A 19,221-nucleotide genomic window follows, 5' to 3' on the forward strand; every position below is an offset into this window, starting at 1 on the left:
AGGCCTCTGAAGAGAAACCCAATATCCAAAGATGAAAAAGTTAAAGAATGTATCTGTGAAACCTCTTTGTGTTGTGTGGATTCATCTAGAAGACTTAAACCTATCATTTGATTCAACTGATCGGAAACACTGTCTGTAGAATCCACAAAGAGATATTTGGGAGCCTGTAAGGTCATGTGGGAAAAAAAATGAGTATCCCCAGATAAAAACTAGAAAGAGTCTATCTGTGAATCTTGTTTGTGATGTGTGGATTCATTGCACAGATTTGAACCTCCATTTTGTTTCAGGAGGTTGTAAACACTCTTTTCATAGAATCTATGAAGAGACATTTGGGATCTCGTTGAGTCCTATTGGGAAAAACAGAATATCCCCAGATAAAACTAGAAAGAGACTCTCTGTGAAACTGTTTTGTGTTGTGTGAATTCATCTCAGAGAGTTAAAGTTTCTTTTGATTCACCATGTTGAAAGCACTCTTGCTGTATAATTTGTGAAGGGACACTTGGGAGCCCAGTGAGACCTATGAAGGAAAACAGAATATCACCAGATAAAAACTACAAAGAAGTTAATTGTGGCACACCTTTGTGATATGTGGATTCTCTCACAAAGTTAAACCTTTCTTTTGATTCAACAGGTTGGAAACACTGTTTTCATAAAAGTGTGAAGGGACATTTGAGAGCCCAGTGAAGTTTACAAGGAATAACTGAATATCCGCAGATAAAAACTAGAGAGAAGCTATCTATGAAACTACTTTGTGATGTGTGGGTTAATCAGACAGAGTTAAACCTTTCTTTTGGTTTGGCAGTTTGGAATCACACTTTTTGTAGAATCTGTGAAGAGACATTTGGGAGCCTGTTGAAGCCTATGGTGAAAAACTGAATATTCCCACATAAAAATTAGAAAGAAGCAATTTGTGAATCTGTTTTTTGATGTGTGGATTCATGTCACTGGGTTAAATCTTTCTTTTGATTCAACAGATGGGAAACACTCTTTTTGTAGAATCTGTGAAGGAACACTTGGGAACCCAGTGAGATCTATGGGTGAAAATCAAATATCCCCAGAAGAAAACTAGAAAGAAGCTATTCTGTGAAACTGCTTGGTGTTGTGTAAATTCATTTCAGAGACTTAAACCTTTCTTTTGATTCAGCAAGTTGGAAACACGCTTTTGGTAGAATCTTCAAAGGGACTTTTGGGATTGCATTGAGGCATATGAACAAAAATGCAATATCATCAGATAAAAACTAGAAAGAAGCCATCTGTGAAACTGCTTTGTGATGTGTGGATTCATCTCACAGAGTTAAACCTTTCTTGTGATTCAACAGATTGGTAACATCATTTTTGTGAATCTACGAAAAAATATTTGGCAGCACATTGAGGCCGATGGGTAAAAACCGAAAATCCCAAGATAAAAACTAGAGATAAGCTATCTGTGAAACTGCTTGGTGATGTGTAAATTCATCTCAGATAGTTAAACCTTGCTTTTGATGCAACAGGTTGGAAACACTCTTTTCCTGAAATCTACGAAGTTACATTTGGGATCACATTGAGGTGCATGGGGAAAAACCAATATTTCAAGATAAGAATTAGAAAGAAGCTATCTGTGAAAATGCTTCAGGATGCGTAGATTCATCTCTCAGAATTAAATCCTTCTTTTGATTCAGCAGGTTGGAAACATTCTTTTATAGAATTTGTGAAAGGACAACTGGGAGCCCATTGAGGTCTTTGGAGAAAAACTGAATATCCCAGGATAAAAACTAGAAAGAGGCTATTTGTGAAACCGCTTTGACATGTGAATTCATGTCACAGAGTTAAAAATTTCTTTTGATACAGCAGTTTGGAAACACTCTTTTTGTAGAATCTTCAAAGGGATACTTGGGAGCCCATTGAGGGCTACCAGGAAAAACTGAATGTCCCCACACAAAAACTATAAAGAACCTTTCAGTCAAACCACTTGTTGATGTGTGGATTCGTCTCATGCAGTTAAAACATTTTTTTTTGATACAGCATGTGGAAAGCATTCTTTTTGTGCAATCTGTGAAGGAACATTCGGGAGCCTATTTTGGTCTATGGGAAACATCCAAATAGCTCTAGATAAAAACTAGAAAGAAGCTGTCTGTGAAACTTCTTTGTAAGGTGTGGATTCATCTCACAGAGCTAAACTTTTCTTTTCATTCAGCAGGCTGGAAACACACTTTTCATAGAACTGTGAAGGGACATTTTATACCCCATTGTGGCTGATAAGGAAAAACAAAATATCCCCACATAGAAACAATAAAGAAGCTATCTGTGAAACTGCTTTGTAATGTGTGGATTCATCACACAGAGTTAAACCTCTCTTCTGATTTTCCAGATTGGAAACACTCTTGTGATAGAATTGGGAAAGGACATTTTGGAGCCCATTGGGGCATATGGAAAAAAAAAAAAAAAAAAAAAAAAAAACGAATATCCCCAGATTAAAAAATAGAAAGAAGATATCTGTGAAACTGCTTTGTGATGTGTGAATTCATCGCAGAGTTAGACCTTTCTGTTGATTCAGCCAGTTGGAAACTCTTTTTGTACAATATGCGAAAGACATTTGGGAGTCCATTGAGGTCTATGGGGAAAAAACAATTATTTCCACATAAAAACTAGAATGAAACTATCTGTGAAACTGCTTTGTGATGTGTGGGTTCATCTCACAGAGTTAAACCTTCCTTTTGGTTCAACAGGTTGGAAACATTGTTTTTGTAGAAACCATGAATAGACAATTGGGAGCCCATTGAGGTATTTGAATAAAAACAGAATATCCCAGGATAAAAACTAGAAAGAGGCTATTTGTGAAACTGCTTTTTGGTGTGTGAATACATCTCACAGACTTAAAGATTTCTTTTGATTCAGCACTTTTGGAAACAGTCTTTTTGCAGAATCTGTGAAGGGACATTTGGGAGCACATTGAGTCCTAGGGGAAAAACTGAATATCCCCACATAAAAACTAGAAAGAAGCTACCTGTGAAAATGCTTGGTGATGTGTGGATTTATTTCATAGAGTTAAACTATTTTTTTGATACAGCAGGTCAGAATTACTCTTTTTGTAGAATCTGTGAAGGGACACTCAGGAGCCGATTGTGGCCTATGGGGAAAATCTGAAGAGCTCCAGATAAAAACTAGAAAGAACCTATCTGTGAAATCGGTTTGCAATATGTGGATTCATCTCACAGAGATGAAGTTTTCTTTTGATTCAGCAGGTGTAAAACACTCTTTTTTAGAATCTGTGGAGGCATATTAGGGAGTCTATTGTGGCCAATAGGGAAAATCAAATATCCCCAGATAAAAAGTAGAAAGATGCCATCTGTGAAACTATCTTTTAATGGGTGAAATCAACTAACAGAGTTCAACTTTTCTTTTGCTTCAGCAGGTTGGAAACACTCTTTTTGTGGAATGTGCGAAGAGACATTTTGGAGCCCATTGAAGCCTATGGGGGGCAACAAAATATACCCAGATAAAAACTAGAAAGAAGCTATCTGTGAAACTGCTTTGTGCTGTGTGGATTCATCTCAAGGAGTAACACCTTTGTTTTGATACAGCAGGTGAAAAACATAATTTTTGTATAATCAGCAAAAGGACAATTTGGAACCCTTTGAAGTATGGGGAAAAAATGAAAATCCCCGTATAAAAACTAGAAAGAAGCTATATTTGAAACTAGTTTGTGATGTGTGGATTCATCTCACAGGGTTTAACCTTCTTTTGATTTATCAGGTTGGAAACACTCTTTTTGTAGTATCTGCAAAGGGACATTTGTGAGAACATTGAGGTATATATGGAAAAATCAAATATCCCCAGATAAAAACTAGAAAGAAGCTATTTGTGAAACTGCTTTATGATGTGTGGATTCATCTCACAGAGTTAAACCTTTCTTTTGATTCACCAGGTTGGAAACACTGTTTTCACACAAGTGTGAAGGGACATTTCAGAGCCCATCAGTGTTTATAAGGAAAAACTGAATATCCCCAGATAAAAACTTGAAAGAGAAGCTATCTATGAAACTGCTTTGTGATGTGTGGATTCATCACACAGTTAAACCTTTATTTTGATTCAGCAGGTTGGAAACAGTCTTTTTGTAGAATCTGCGAAGCAATATTTGGGAGCCCATTGAGGCTGATGGGGAAAAACAGAATATCCCCAGATAAAAATTAGAAAGAAGTTATCTGTGAAAATTCTTTGCGATATGCAGATTCAACTCACAGAGTTAAACCTTTCTTTTGATTCAGCAGGTGGGAAACACTCTTTTTGTAGAATCTGCCAAAAGACCATTGGGAGCCCATTGAGCCTTTGGAGAAAAACCGAATATCTCCAGATGAAAAGTAGAAAGAAGCTATCTATGAATCTGCTTTTTGATGTGTGGATTCTTCTCACAGGGTTAAATTTTTCTACTGATTCATCAGATTGGAAACACCCTTTTTGTAGAACCTGTGAAGGAATACTTGGGTATCCATTGAGGTCTATGTGTAAAAATCGAATATCCCCACATGAAAGCTAGAAAGAAGCTATCTGTGAAACTGATTTGTGATGTGTGGATTCATCTCAAAGGATTAAACTTTCTTTGGATTCAGCAGACTGGAAACACTCGTTTTGTAGAATTGGCAAAGGAATATTTTGGAGCCCATTGAGGCCTATGGGGAACAACAAAATATCCCTGGATAAAAACTAAAAAGAAGCTATCTGTGAAAGTACTTTATCATGTGTGAATTCGTTGCACAGAGTTATAACTTTCTTTTCATTTTTCAGGTTAGAAACACTCTTTGTCAAACTCTGTGAAGGGACATTTGGGAGCCCTTTTGTGGCCTATGGGGAAAAACAGAATATCCCCACATAAAAACTAGAAAGAAGCTATCTTTGAAACCGTTTTGTGATGTGTGGATTAATCTCACAGAGTAAAACCTTTCTTGTGATTCAGCTGGTTAAAAACACTCTTTTTGTGGAAACTGCGAAGGCACATTTGGGAGTACATTGATGTCTATACGAAAAAACTGAATATCCCCAGGTAAAAATAAGAAAGAGTCTATCTGTGAAACTGCTTTTTGATGTGTGGATTCATCTCACAGAATTAAATATTTCATTTAATTCAGCTCGTTGGAAACACTTTTTTTTTTTTTTTTTTTTTAAGAATCTGCAAAGAGACCTTTGGGAGCCCATTGGGCCTAAAAACGAATATTGCCACATAAAAAGCAGAAAGAAGCTATCTGCGAAACTGCTTTGTGATATGTGGATTCATCTCGCAGAGTTAAACCTCTCTGTGATTCACCAGGTTGGAAAAACTCTTTGTGTAGTACTGTGAAGGGACATTTGAGAGCCCGCTGAGGCTTATAAGCAAAAACAGAATATCTCCAGATAAAAACTAGAAAGAAGTTATCTGTGAACCTTCTTTGTGATGTATGGATTCATCACATATTTTTAAACCTTCATTTTTATTCAGTCAGTTGTAAACACTCTTTTTGTACAATCTGTGAAGAGACAGGGAGCCAATTGAGGCCTATGTAGGGGGAAAAGCTGAGTGTTAGGAAAGAAGCTGCAGCAGGGCTTGCATGTCTGCTAGACTTGCTGGCTCCTTGCTTCTAGCGCTCCCATCATCTCAAGCAGCCATATGTTTCTCATTCACTTGATACACTGTTTCCTTTTAACCCCCACATCCTCACCACCTGTTTGTTTGTTTGTTTGTTTGAGCACCAATAAATAGCGTGGGCTCCCAGAGCTTTGAGCCTTTGCAGCTTCCACATTTGTGATGGCCCCCTGGTCCCACTTTCTCTCTCAAACTGTCTTTTTCTCATTCCTTTGACTCTGCTGGACTTCATCACTCCCACGACCTGGTGTTGGGTCTGATCACGCCAACATTCCTGGCTGCACAACATGAGGTGACAAAGACCCCGGTGAAGGAATGTTAGAGCATGGGAAAGTAGAGGACGTCTCATCTAAGGAAACCAGAGGATGTCTAAAAGAAGCACGGTGGGAAAGCTGAGCACTTGGAAGGCCCAGGATAAATATGGGACAAAGTGAAAGCAGACATTCTGCTTATTTAAGTATCTTAAAATTTTATTACAATAAGGGGGAGTGAAATTTAGTACTCAGAATTTGTTATCACTCTTTAGTACAGTAAAGCAGTTTTACCCTTGGTTTCCTGAATGAGGAACTATGGAGTTGGATGAATATGAGAATTGGAAGAGATTTTAAAAAGATATATAAAGAGGAAGCAGAAATTCCAGTTTCCATTTGGTCAATGTGGGCACTAATAAAGGCAGTTCTTGAGCCATTTCACACAGATGATGAGGCAGATTCAGATGAGGAAAAGGAGGACGAATGTAAAAAACTAACTTCAGATTCTGAGTGTGAGGGACTGGAGGAGATTAAAGAAATAAAGGAAAACTAAAAAAGCTATGTTTTACTAGACCATTGGCTCCACCTTCTGAATTAAGTGAATGGCCACCTCCTCTCTCTCCCCCTAATGGGGGAGAAAATAAATTAGCTGAAAAATTTACTGCTCCTGTAGTTGCAACACTAAAACCTGGAGCAATTGGTGGTGCTATACAAAATTCTATTCAAAAAGCTAGAACTAAGGGAGACCTTGAAGCATGGCAATTTCCCATTACTATAATCCAGCAGGGAGGACAGAATATAGCCAATTGGGCTGCTTTTCCTTTTAAGTTACTAAAGGAATTTAAGCAGGCCATTAGTCAATATGGATCAAACTCTCCTTTTATGCAAACTTTATTAAAAAAAATATGGCTCTTGATAATAGATTAATACCATATGATTAGGACACTTTGACAAAATCTGTTCTCACTCCATCGCAGTACATGCAGTTTAAAACCTGGTCGGCTGATGAAGGTCAAACTCAGGCAAGGGAAAATACACAAGTCCAGCCACATGTGCCTGTTTTCTTTGAACAGCTAGTGGTAATCAGCCCTAATTGGGGTTGATTAGAGAATCAAGCAGTAATGGAGGATGTTGCCATTGTTCAGTTGTGCTCTGTGTGCTTACGGGATGGAAAAGGATAAATGTTACAGAAGAAAAATATCGTTCTTTCATTTCTGCCTGACAGGGACCTAAAGAAGCACATGTTGATTTTATTGTTTGGCTCCAAGAGGCTGTGTATAAAACCGTAACTGATAAAACAGCTCAGGATGTTGTAATACAACTTCTTGCATACGATAATGCTAATGCAGAATGTCAGACTGCTATTGGACCCTGAGAGAGAAGGCTCATTTAGCTGAACATATTAAGGCTTACAATGGCATTGCAGGTAACTTACATAAGGCTACTCTTTTACCCCAGGCTATGGCTGGATTAAGAGTAGAAAAGAATACACCCCATTTCTCAGACTCTTGCTTTAATTGTGGGCAATTTGTACACACAAGAAAGGAATGTAGAAAAGGAAATCAAAAGACAAAAACTACTATCATCAATCACCAGAAAGTCCTGGTATATGTCCTTGGTGTAAGAAAGGCAATCACGGCCGGGCGCGGTGGCTCAAGCCTGTAATGCCAGCACTTTGGGAGGCCGAGACGGGCGGATCATGAGGTCAGGAGATCGAGACCATCCTGGCTGACACGGTGAAACCCCGTCTCTACTAAAAAATACAAAAAACTAGCCGGGCGAGGTGGCGGGCGCCTGTAGTCCCAGATACTCGGGAGGCTGAGGCAGGAGAATGGCGTGAACCCGGGATGTGGAGCTCGCAGTGAGCCGAGATCTGGCCACTGCACTCCAGCCTGGGCGGCAGAGTGAGACTCCGTCTCAAAAAAAAAAAGAAAGAAAGGCAATCACTGGGCAAGTCAGTGTCATTATAAATTTAGCAAAGATGGACAACCTCTTTTGGGAAATGGGAAGAGGGGCCCCCCTTGAGCCCCTCAACAAACCAAGGCATACCTGGCACAGCCAGTGCCCTTACAAATGTACAATTGTCCCCCGCCTCAGCAGGCAGTGCTGCTGTAGACCTCTGCAGCACAATTTTCCTCTCCTTACTTCCTGGGGAGCCACCAAAGAAGGTCCCCACGGGAGTTAGGGGACCCTTACACTCAGTAACAGTCAGTCTATTACTTGGAAGGTCTAGTCTAAATTTAAAAGGTGTCACTGTGCATATGAAATAATCGACTCCGATTATACCAGATAAATTGAATTAGTTGTTAGTTCCTCAACTCTGTCGTCTGCCTTCCCAGGAGAAAGAATTGCTCAGTTGTTGCTGTTGCCTTACATAAAAGTAGGAAGCAGCACGGTGAAAAGAACAGGAGGCTTTGGTAATACTAATCCACCAGGAAAGGCTGTTTATTGGGTTAATCAAGTGTCTGACAAAAGACCTATTTGCACAGTAACTATTCAGGGAAAAGATTCTGAAGGACTAGTAGACAGTGGAGCTGATGTCTTTATTATTGCTATAAATCAATGGCCCCAGCACTGGCCTAAGCAAAAGGCATCCATTGGTATTGTTGGAGTAGGAGCTGCCTCAGAAGTATTTCGAAGTTCTTTGACTTTACCATGTCAAGGGCAGGATGGCCAGGAAGGGACAATCCAACCTATCATTAACCTATTCCTGCTAATTTATGGGGTAGAGACTTATTGCAACAATGGGATGCTGAAATGTCTATTCCTACAGATCAATATAGTAATAGAAGCAGACAAATGATGAGAAATATGGGATATCACCTGGAAAAAGGACTAGAAAAAGATAAAAATGGCCAATCAGAAACTTTAGAATTACAAGGACAAACAGATCAGACAGGATTGGGGTGTCATTTTTAGGAGCAGCCATTTTTAAGCCTCCAGCTAACATTCCTCTTGTTTGGCTAGCTACCAAACCAGTTTGGGTGCAGCAGTGGCCACTGAAACAGGAAAAACCAGAGGCTTCAAAAGAACTGGTGCAGGAATAATTGCAAAAGAGACATGTAGAGCCTACTTTCTCCCCTTGTAATTCTCCTGTATTTGTCATTAAGAAAAACATCAGGAAAATGGAGAATGTTAACAGATTTAAGGGCTGTTAATGTTGTGATTCAACCCATGGGCATGTTACAAACAGGGCTGCCCTCACCAACGATTCCAAAATACTGGCCTCTCATAATGATAGATCTAAAGGATTGCTTTTTTACCATTCTTTTACTGACCAAGATTATGAAAAATTTGCTTTACTTTTCCCACCATAACTAATAAAGAACTACCTCTTTTTGTAGAATTTGTAAAGGGACATTTGAGCACCCATTGAGGCCTACAAGGAAAAACTCAATATCCCCAGATAAAAACTAGAAAGAGATCTTGGGGGGGCGGAGCAAGATGGCCGAATAGGAACAGCTCCAGTCTCCAACTCCCAGCGCGAGCCACACAGAAGACCGGTGATTTCTGCATTTTCAACTGAGGTACTGGGTTCACCTCACTGGGGAGTGCTGGACGATTGGTGCTGGTCAGCTGCTGCAGCCCGACCATCGAGAGCTAAAGCAGGGCGAGGCATCACCTCACCTGGGAAGCGCAAGGGGGAAGGGAATGCCTTTTCCTAGCCAGGGGAACTGAGACACACAACACCTGGAAAATCGGGTAACTCCCACCCCAATACTGCGCTTTAAGCAAAGAGGCACACCAGGAGATCATATCCCACACCTGGCCGGGAGGGTCCCACACCCACGGAGCCTCCCTCATTGCTAGCACAGCAGTCTGTGATCTACCGGCAAGGCAGCAGCGAGGCTGGGGGAGGGGCGCCCGCCATTGCTGAGGCTTAAGTAGGTAAACAAAGCTGCTGGGAAGCTCGAAGTGGGTGGAGCTCACAGCAGCTCAAGGAAACCTGCCTGTCTCTGTAGACTCCACCTCTGGGGACAGGGCAATAACAAACACAGCCGAAACCTCTGCAGATGCAAACGACTCTGTCTGACAGCTTTGAAGAGAGCAGTGGATCTCCCAACACGGAGGTTGAGATCTGAGAAGGGACAGACTCCCTGCTCAAGTGGTTCCCTGACCCCTGAGTAGCCTAACTGGGAGACATCCCCCACTAGGGGCAGTCTGACACCCCACACCTAACAGGGTGGAGTACACCCCTGAGAGGAAGCTTCCAAAGCAAGAATCAGACAGGTACACTCGCTGTTCAGAAATATTCCATCTTCTGCAGCCTCTGCTGCTGATACCCAGGCAAACAGGGTCTGGAGTGGACCTCAAGCAATCTCCAACAGACCTACAGCTGAGGGTCCTGACTGTTAGAAGGAAAACTATCAAACAGGAAGGACACCTACACCAAAACCCCATCAGTACATCACCATCATCAAAGACCAGAGGCAGATAAAACCACAAAGATGGGGAAAAAGCAGGGCAGAAAACCTGGAAATTAAAAAAATAAGAGCGCATCTCCCCCAGCAAAGGAGCGCAGCTCATCGCCAGCAACGGATCAAAGCTGGATGGAGAATGACTTTGACGAGATGAGAGAAGAAGGCTTCAGTCCATCAAATTTCTCAGAGCTAAAGGAGGAATTACGTACCCAGCGCAAAGAAACTAAAAATCTTGAAAAAAAGGTGGAAGAATCGATGGCTAGAGTAATTCATGCAGAGAAGGTCCTAAACGAAATGAAAGAGATGAAAACCATGACACGAGAAATACGTGACAAATGCACAAGCTTCAGTAACCGACTCGATCAACTGGAAGAAAGAGTATCAACGATTGAGGATCAAATGAATGAAATGAAGCGAGAAGAGAAACCAAAAGAAAAAAGAAGAAAAAGAAATGAACAAAGCCTGCAAGAAGTATGGGATTATGTAAAAAGACCAATTCTACGTCTGATTGGGGTGCCTGAAAGTGAGGGGGAAAATGGAACCAAGTTGGAAAACACTCTTCAGGATATCATCCACGAGAACTTCCCCAACCTAGTAGGGCAGGCCAACATTCAAATCCAGGAAATACAGAGAACGCCACAAAGATACTCCTCGAGAAGAGCAACTCCAAGACACATAATTGCCAGATTCAGCAAAGTTGAAATGAAGGAAAAAATCTTAAGGGCAGCCAGAGAGAAAGGTCGGGTTACCCACAAAGGGAAGCCCATCAGACTAACAGCAGATCTCTCGGCAGAAACTCTCCAAGCCAGAAGAGAGTGGGGGCCAATATTCAACATTCTGAAAGAAGAATTTTCAACCCAGAATTTCATATCCAGCCAAACTAAGTTTCATAAGTGAAGGAGAAATAAAATCCTTTACAGATAAGCAAATGCTTAGAGATTTTGTCACCACTAGGCCTGCCTTACAAGAGACCCTGAAGGAAGCACTAAACATGGAAAGGAACAACCGGTACCAGCCATTGCAAAAACATGCCAAAATGTAAAGACCATCAAGGCTAGGAAGAAACTGCATCAACTAAGGATCAAAATAACCAGTTAATATCATAATGGCAGGATCAAGTTCACACATAACAATCTTAACCTTCAATGTAAATGGACTAAATGCTCCAATTAAAAGACACAGACTGGCAAACTGGATAAAGAGTCAAGACCCATCAGTCTGCTGTATTCAGGAGACCCATCTCACACGCAGAGACATACATAGGCTCAAAATAAAGGGATGGAGGAAGATTTACCAAGCAAATGGAGAACAAAAAAAAGCGGGGGTTGCAATACTAGCCTCTGATAAAACAGACTTTAAACCATCAAAGATCAAAAGAGACAAAGAAGGCCATTACATAATGGTAAAGGGATCAATTCAACAGGAAGAGCTAACTATCCTAAATATATATGCACCCAATACAGGAGCACCCAGATTCATAAAGCAAGTCCTTAGAGACTTACAAAGAGACTTAGACTCCCATACAATAATAATGGGAGACTTCAACACTCCACTGTCAACATTAGACAGATCAACGAGACAGAAAGTTAACAAGGATATCCAGGAATTGAACTCATCTCTGCAGCAAGCAGACCTAATAGACATCTATAGAACTCTCCACCCCAAATCAACAGAATATACATTCTTCTCAGCACCACATCGTACTTACTCCAAAATTGACCACGTAATTGGAAGTAAAGCACTCCTCAGCAAATGTACAACAACAGAAATTATAACAAACTGTCTCTCAGACCACAGTGCAATCAAACTACAACTCAGGACTAAGAAACTCAATCAAAACCGCTCAACTACATGGAAACTGAACAACCTGCTCCTGAATGACTACTGGGTACATAACGAAATGAAGGCAGAAATAAAGATGTTCTTTGAAACCAATGAGAACAAAGATACAACATACCAGAATCTCTGGGACACATTTAAAGCAGTGTGTAGAGGGAAATTTATAGCACTAAATGCCCACAAGAGAAAGCAGGAAAGATCTAAAATTGACACTCTAACATCACAATTAAAAGAACTAGAGAAGCAAGAGCAAACACATTCGAAAGCTAGCAGAAGGCAAGAAAAAACTAAGATCAGAGCAGAACTGAAGGAGATAGAGACACAAAAAACTCTCCAAAAAGTCAATGTATCCAGGAGTTGGTTTTTTGAAAAGATCAACAAAATTGATAGACCACTAGCAAGACTAATAAAGAAGAAAAGAGAGAAGAATCAAATCGACGCTATTAAAAATGATAAAGGGGATATCACCACCGACCCCACAGAAATACAAACTACCATCAGAGAATACTATAAACACCTCTACGCAAATAAACTGGAAAATCTAGAAGAAATGGATAATTTCCTGGACAACCAAAAAAAGTCCAGGACCAGAAGGATTCACAGCTGAATTCTACCAGAGGTACAAGGAGGAGTTGGTACCATTCCTTCTGAAACTATTCCAATCAATAGAAAAAGAGGGAATCCTCCCTAACTCATTTTATGAGGCCAACATCATCCTGATAACAAAGCCTGGCAGAAACACAACAAAAAAAGAGAATTTTAGACCAATATCCCTGATGAACATCGATGCAAAAATCCTCAATAAAATACTGGCAAACCGGATTCAGCAACACATCAAAAAGCTTATCCACCATGATCAAGTGGGCTTCATCCCTGGGATGCAAGGCTGGTTCAACATTCGCAAATCAATAAACATAATCCAGCATATAAACAGAACCAAAGACAAGAACCACATGATTATCTCAATAGATGCAGAAAAGGCTTTTGACAAAATTCAACAGCCCTTCATGCTAAAAACGCTCAAGAAATTCGGTATTGATGGAACGTACCTCAAAATAATAAGAGCTATTTATGACAAACCCACAGCCAATATCATAGTGAATGGGCAAAAACTGGAAAAATTCCCTTTGAAAACTGGCACAACTGGCCGGGCACGGTGGCTCACGCCTGTAATCCCAGCACTTTGGGAGGCCGAGGCGGGCAGATCACAAGGTCAGGAGATCGAGATCACAGTGAAACCCCGTCTCTACTAAAAATACAAAAAATTAGCTGGGCGCGGTTGTGGGCGCCTGTAGTCCCAGCTACTCGGGAGGCTGAGGCAGGAGAATGGCGTGAACCCGGGAGGCGGAGCTTGCAGTGAGCCGAGATCGCGCCACTGCACTCCAGCCTGGGCTGGGCGACAGAGCGAGACTCCATCTCAAAAAAAAAAAAAAAAAAAAAAGAAAAAAAGAAAACTGGCACAAGACAGGGATGCCCTCTCTCACCACTCCTATTCAAAATAGTGTTGGAAGTTCTGGCTAGGGCAATTAGGCAAGAGAAAGAAATCAAGGGTATTCAGTTAGGAAAAGAAGAAGTCAAACTGTCCCTGTTTGCAGATGACATGATTGTATATTTAGAAAACCCCATTGTCTCAGCCCAAAATCTCCTTAAGCTGATAAGCAACTTCAGCAAAGTCTCAGGATACAAAATTAATGTGCAAAAATCACAAGCATTCTTATACACCAGTAACAGACAAACAGAGAGCCAAATCAGGAATGAACTTCCATTCACAATTGCTTCAAAGAGAATCAAATACCTAGGAATCCAACTTACAACGGATGTAAAGGACCTCTTCAAGGAGAACTACAAACCACTGCTCAGTGAAATCAAAGAGGACACAAACAAATGGAAGAACATACCATGCTCATGGATAGGAAGAATCAATATCGTGAAAATGGCCATACTGCCCAAGGTAATTTATAGATTCAATGCCATCCCCATCAAGCTACCAATGAGTTTCTTCACAGAATTGGAAAAAACTGCTTTCAAGTTCATATGGAACCAAAAAAGAGCCCGCATCTCCAAGACAATCCTAAGTCAAAAGAACAAAGCTGGAGGCATCATGCTACCTGACTTCAAACTATACTACAAGGCTACAGTAACCAAAACAGCATGGTACTGGTACCAAAACAGAGATATAGACCAATGGAACAGAACAGAGTCCTCAGAAATAATACCACACATCTACAGCCATCTGATCTTTGACAAACCTGAGAGAAACAAGAAATGGGGAAAGCATTCCCTATTTAATAAATGGTGCTGGGAAAATTGGCTAGCCATAAGTAGAAAGCTGAAACTGGATCCTTTCCTTACTCCTTATACGAAAATTAATTCAAGATGGATTAGAGACTTAAATGTTACACCTAATACCATAAAAATCCTAGAGGAAAACCTAGGTAGTACCATTCAGGACATAGGCATGGGCAAAGACTTCATGTCTAAAACACCAAAAGCAACGGAGGCAAAAGCCAAAATTGACAAATGGGATCTATTTAAACTAAAGAGCTTCTGCACAGCAAAAGAAACTACCATCAGAGTGAACAGGCAACCTACAGAGTGGGAGAAAATTTTTGCAATCTACTCATCTGACAAAGGGCTAATATCCAGAACCTACAAAGAACTCAAACCAATTTACAAGAAAAAAACAAACAACCCCATCAAAAAGTGGGCAAAGGATATGAACAGACATTTCTCAAAAGAAGACATTCATACAGCCAACAGACACATGAAAAAATGCTCATCATCACTGGCCATCAGAGAAATGCAAATCAAAACCACAATGAGATACCATCTCACACCAGTTAGAATGGCGATCATTAAAAAGTCAGGAAACAACAGGTGCTGGAGAGGATGTGGAGAAATAGGAACACTTTTACACTGTTGGTGGGATTGTAAACTAGTTCAACCATTATGGAAAACAGTATGGCGATTCCTCAAGGATCTAGAACTAGATGTACCATATGACCCAGCCATCCCAGTACTGGGTATATACCCAAAGGATTATAAATTATGCTGCTATAAAGACACATGCACACGTATGTTTATTGTGGCACTATTCACAATAGCAAAGACTTGGAATCAACCCAAATGTCCATCAGTGACAGATTGGATTAAGAAAATGTGGCACAGATACACCATGGAATACTATGCAGCCATCAAAAAGGATGAGTTTGTGTGCTTTGTAGGGACATGGATGCAGCTGGAAACCATCATTCTTAGCAAACTATCACAAGAACAGAAAACCAAACACCACATGTTCTCACTCATAGGTGGGAACTGAACAATGAGATCACTTGGACTCAGGAAGGGGAACATCACACACAGGGGCCTATCATGGGGAGGGTGTAGGGGGGAGGCATTGCATTGGGAGTTATACCTGATGTAAATGATGAGTTGATGGGTGCAGCACACCAACATGGCACAAGTATACATATGTAACAAACCTGCACATAATGCACATGTACCCTACAACTTAAAGTATAATAATAATAAATAAATTTAAAAAAAAAACTAGAAAGAAGCTATCTGTGAATCTGCTTGGTGATGTGTGGATTCATCTCAAGGAGTTACATGTTTCTTTTGATTCACCAGATTGGAAACACTCTTTTGTGGAATCATGAAGGGGTATTTGCGAACCCATTGAGGTCTACAAGAAAAAAATGAATATTCCCCCACTCCCCCTCCAAAAAAAAAAAACTAGAAAGAAGCTCTTAATGAAACTGCTCTTAATGAAACACACTGTTTTGTAGTGTCTTCAAAGGGACATTTGGGAGTCCATTGTGGTATAGCGGAAATAATCACATATCCCCAGACAAAAAAAAAAAAAAAAAAAAAAAACAAGCTATCTGAGAAACTGCTTTGGAATGTGTGTATTCATCTCACAGAGTTAAACCTTTGTTTTGATTCAGCAGGTTGGAAACATTCTTTTTGTACACTCTGCAAAGCAACATTTGGGAGCCCATTGAGGTCAATTGAGAAAAACTGAATATCCCCAGTTGAAAACTAGAAAGAAGCTATCTCTGAAACTGCTTATTGATATGTAGATTCATATCACAGTTAAACCTTACTTTTGTTTCAGCAGGTTGGAAACACTTTTCTTGTAGAATCTGTGAAGAAATATTTGGGAACCCTTTGAAGCCTGAGGAAAATTACTGAGTATGCCCAGATAAAAACTAGAAATAAGCTATCTGAGAAACTGCTTTTGTATGTGTGAAGTAATCTCACAGAGTTAAAATTTTCTTTTGAGTCATCATTTTGGAAACTCTCTTTTTGCTGATTCTGTGCAGCAACATTTGGGAGCCCAATGAGAACTATGGGGAAAAACCGAATATCCCCCAATAAAATCTAGAAAAAAGCTATCTGTGAAACTGTTTGGTGATGTGTGCAATCATCTCATAGAGTTAAAACTTTCTTCTGATACAGAAAGCAAGAAACACTCTTTTTGTAGAATCTGTGTGGAGAGATTTGGGGACCCATTGAGGCCTATGGGACAAACCATATATCTGAAGATAAAAACCAGAAAGAAGCTCTCTGTGAAACTGGTAATGTGTTGAGGCATCTCACAGAGTTAAAATTTTCTTTTGATTCAGCAGTTTGGAAACACTCTTTTTGTAGAATCTGTGATGGGACTTTTTGGAGTCCATTGAGGCCTATGGGGAAAAAATTGAACATCCATAGAAAAAAAAAAACAGCAGAAAAATATATCTGTGAAACTGCTTGGTGATGTGTGGATTCATCTCACGGAGTTAAATCATTCTTTTGATTCAGCAGGTTGGAGACATTCTTTTTGTAGAATCTGCAAAAGATTCTACAAAATCATTTGAAAGCCTATTGAGGCCTATTGGGAAATAACAAATATTTTCAGATTAATACTAGAAAGAAGCTGTCTGTGAAATTGCTTGTTGATGTGTGATTCATCTCACAGAATTAAACTTTTATTTTGATTCATCAGGTTGGAAACACTTTTTTTGTAGAATCTGCAAAGAGACATTTCAGAGTCCATTGAGGCCTACAAAGAAAAAGAGAATATCCCCAGATAAAAACTAGAAAGAGTGTGACTGTGATACCGCCTGGTGATTTGTGGATTCATCTCACCAAGTTAAAACTTTCTCTTGATTCAGAAGGTTGGAAACACTGTTTTTGTATAATGTGCAAAGGGACTTTTGGGAGGCTATTGAGGGCTATGGAGAAAAACCAAATATGGTTAGATTAAAACTGTAAAGAAGCTATCTGTGAAACTGCATGGTGGTGTGTGGACCCATCTCATGGAGTTAAAATTTTCTTTTGATTCAGTAGGTTGGAAACACTGTTTTTGAAGAATATATGAAGGGATATTTGGGAGCCCATTGAGGCCTATGGGAATTAAATGAATACCCAAAGACAAAAACTGAAAAGAAGCTATCTGTGAAACTGCTTGGTGATAGGTGGATTCATCTCACAAAGTAAAACTTTTCTTCTGATTCAGCTGGTTGGAAACACTCTTTTTGTAGAATATGTGAAGGGACATTTGAAAGTCCATTGAGGCCTATGGGGAAAAACTTAAAATCTCCAGATAAAAACTGGAAAGAATCTATCTGTGAAACTGCTTGGTGATGTTTGGATTCATCTCCTAGAGTTAAAGCTTTATCGTGATTCTGCACTTTGGAAACAATCATTTTGTAGAATCTGAGAAAGGACATTTGGGAGCCCATTGTGGCCAACAGAAAAAAAACAAACAAACAGATATTCACAGATGAAAATTAGAAATAAGCTACCTGTTAAAATGTGGATTCATCTCAGGGTTAAACTTTCTTGTGATTCACCATGTTGGAAACATGCTTTTTATAGAATCTGCGAGGAAACATTTGGGAGCCTATTGACACTTATGGGTAAGAACAGAATATCCCCAGATGAAAGCTAGAAGGAAGCTGTATTTTAAAATGCCTGGTGATGAGTGGATTCATCTCATAGAGTTTAACCTATCTTTTGATTCAGTAGTTTGGAATCACTCTTTTTGTAGAATCTCCATCTATGGGGAGAAACTGAATATCCTTAGATAAAAACTACAAAGAAGCAATATGTGAAACTGCTTAGTGATGTGCAGACTCATCTCCCATAGCATTTTTTTGATTCTACAGGTTGGAAACACACTTTTTGTAGAATCTGCAAAGGGACATTTAGGAACCATTGAGGGCTAAAAGAAAAAAAAATATCCTCAGATTAAAACGGAAAAGAAGCTATCTATGAAATTGCTTGGTGATGTGTGGATTCATCTCACAAAGGCAAATTTTCTTTTAATTCAGCATGTTGGAAACAGCCTTTTGTAGAATCTGAAAAGGGAATTTTTGGAGCCCATTGTGGCCTATGGGGAAAAACAGAATATCCCCAGATAAAAACTAGAAAGAAGCTATCTGTGAAACTTCTTTGTATTGTCTCTATTACTTTCACAGAGTAAAGCCTTTCTATTGATTCAGCATGTTGGAAACACTTTTTTTGTAGGATCTGTGAAGGGACATTTGGGAGCCTATTGACACCTAAAGAACAAAGATGAAAACCACCAGATACATACTAGAAAGAAGCTATCGGTGAAACTGCCTCACTTTGTGTGAATTCATCACACAGAGGTAAACTTTTATTTTGATTTGGCAAGTAGAAAACGTTCTTTATGTAGAATCTGCGATGGGACATTTGAGAGCCCATTGAGGTCTATGGGAAAAACAATATTTCAAGATATAAACTAGAAAGAAGCTATCTGTAAAACTCTTTGATTTGGTGTGGGTTTATCTCACAGAGTTAAACCTTTCTTTTGATTCAGTAGGTTAAAAACACCCTTTTGTAGAATCTGCAAAGAGACATTTAGGAGCCCATTGAGGCCTGTGGGGAAAATACCAAATATCCCAAGATAAAAACTAGGAGAAAGCTATCTGTGAAAATGCTTGGCGATGTGTGGATTTGTCTCGCAGGGTTAAACATTTCTTTTGATTCAGCAGGTTGAGAGCACTTTTTTTTTGCAGAATCTGTGAAGGAACATTTGGGAGCCCATTGAGGCCTGCAGGGAAAAACCAAATATCCCTAGATAAAAACCAGAAAGAAGTTATCT

Source organism: Macaca mulatta, chromosome X (genome assembly GCF_049350105.2).
Source record: "Macaca mulatta isolate MMU2019108-1 chromosome X, T2T-MMU8v2.0, whole genome shotgun sequence".
NCBI lineage: Eukaryota > Metazoa > Chordata > Mammalia > Primates > Cercopithecidae > Macaca > Macaca mulatta.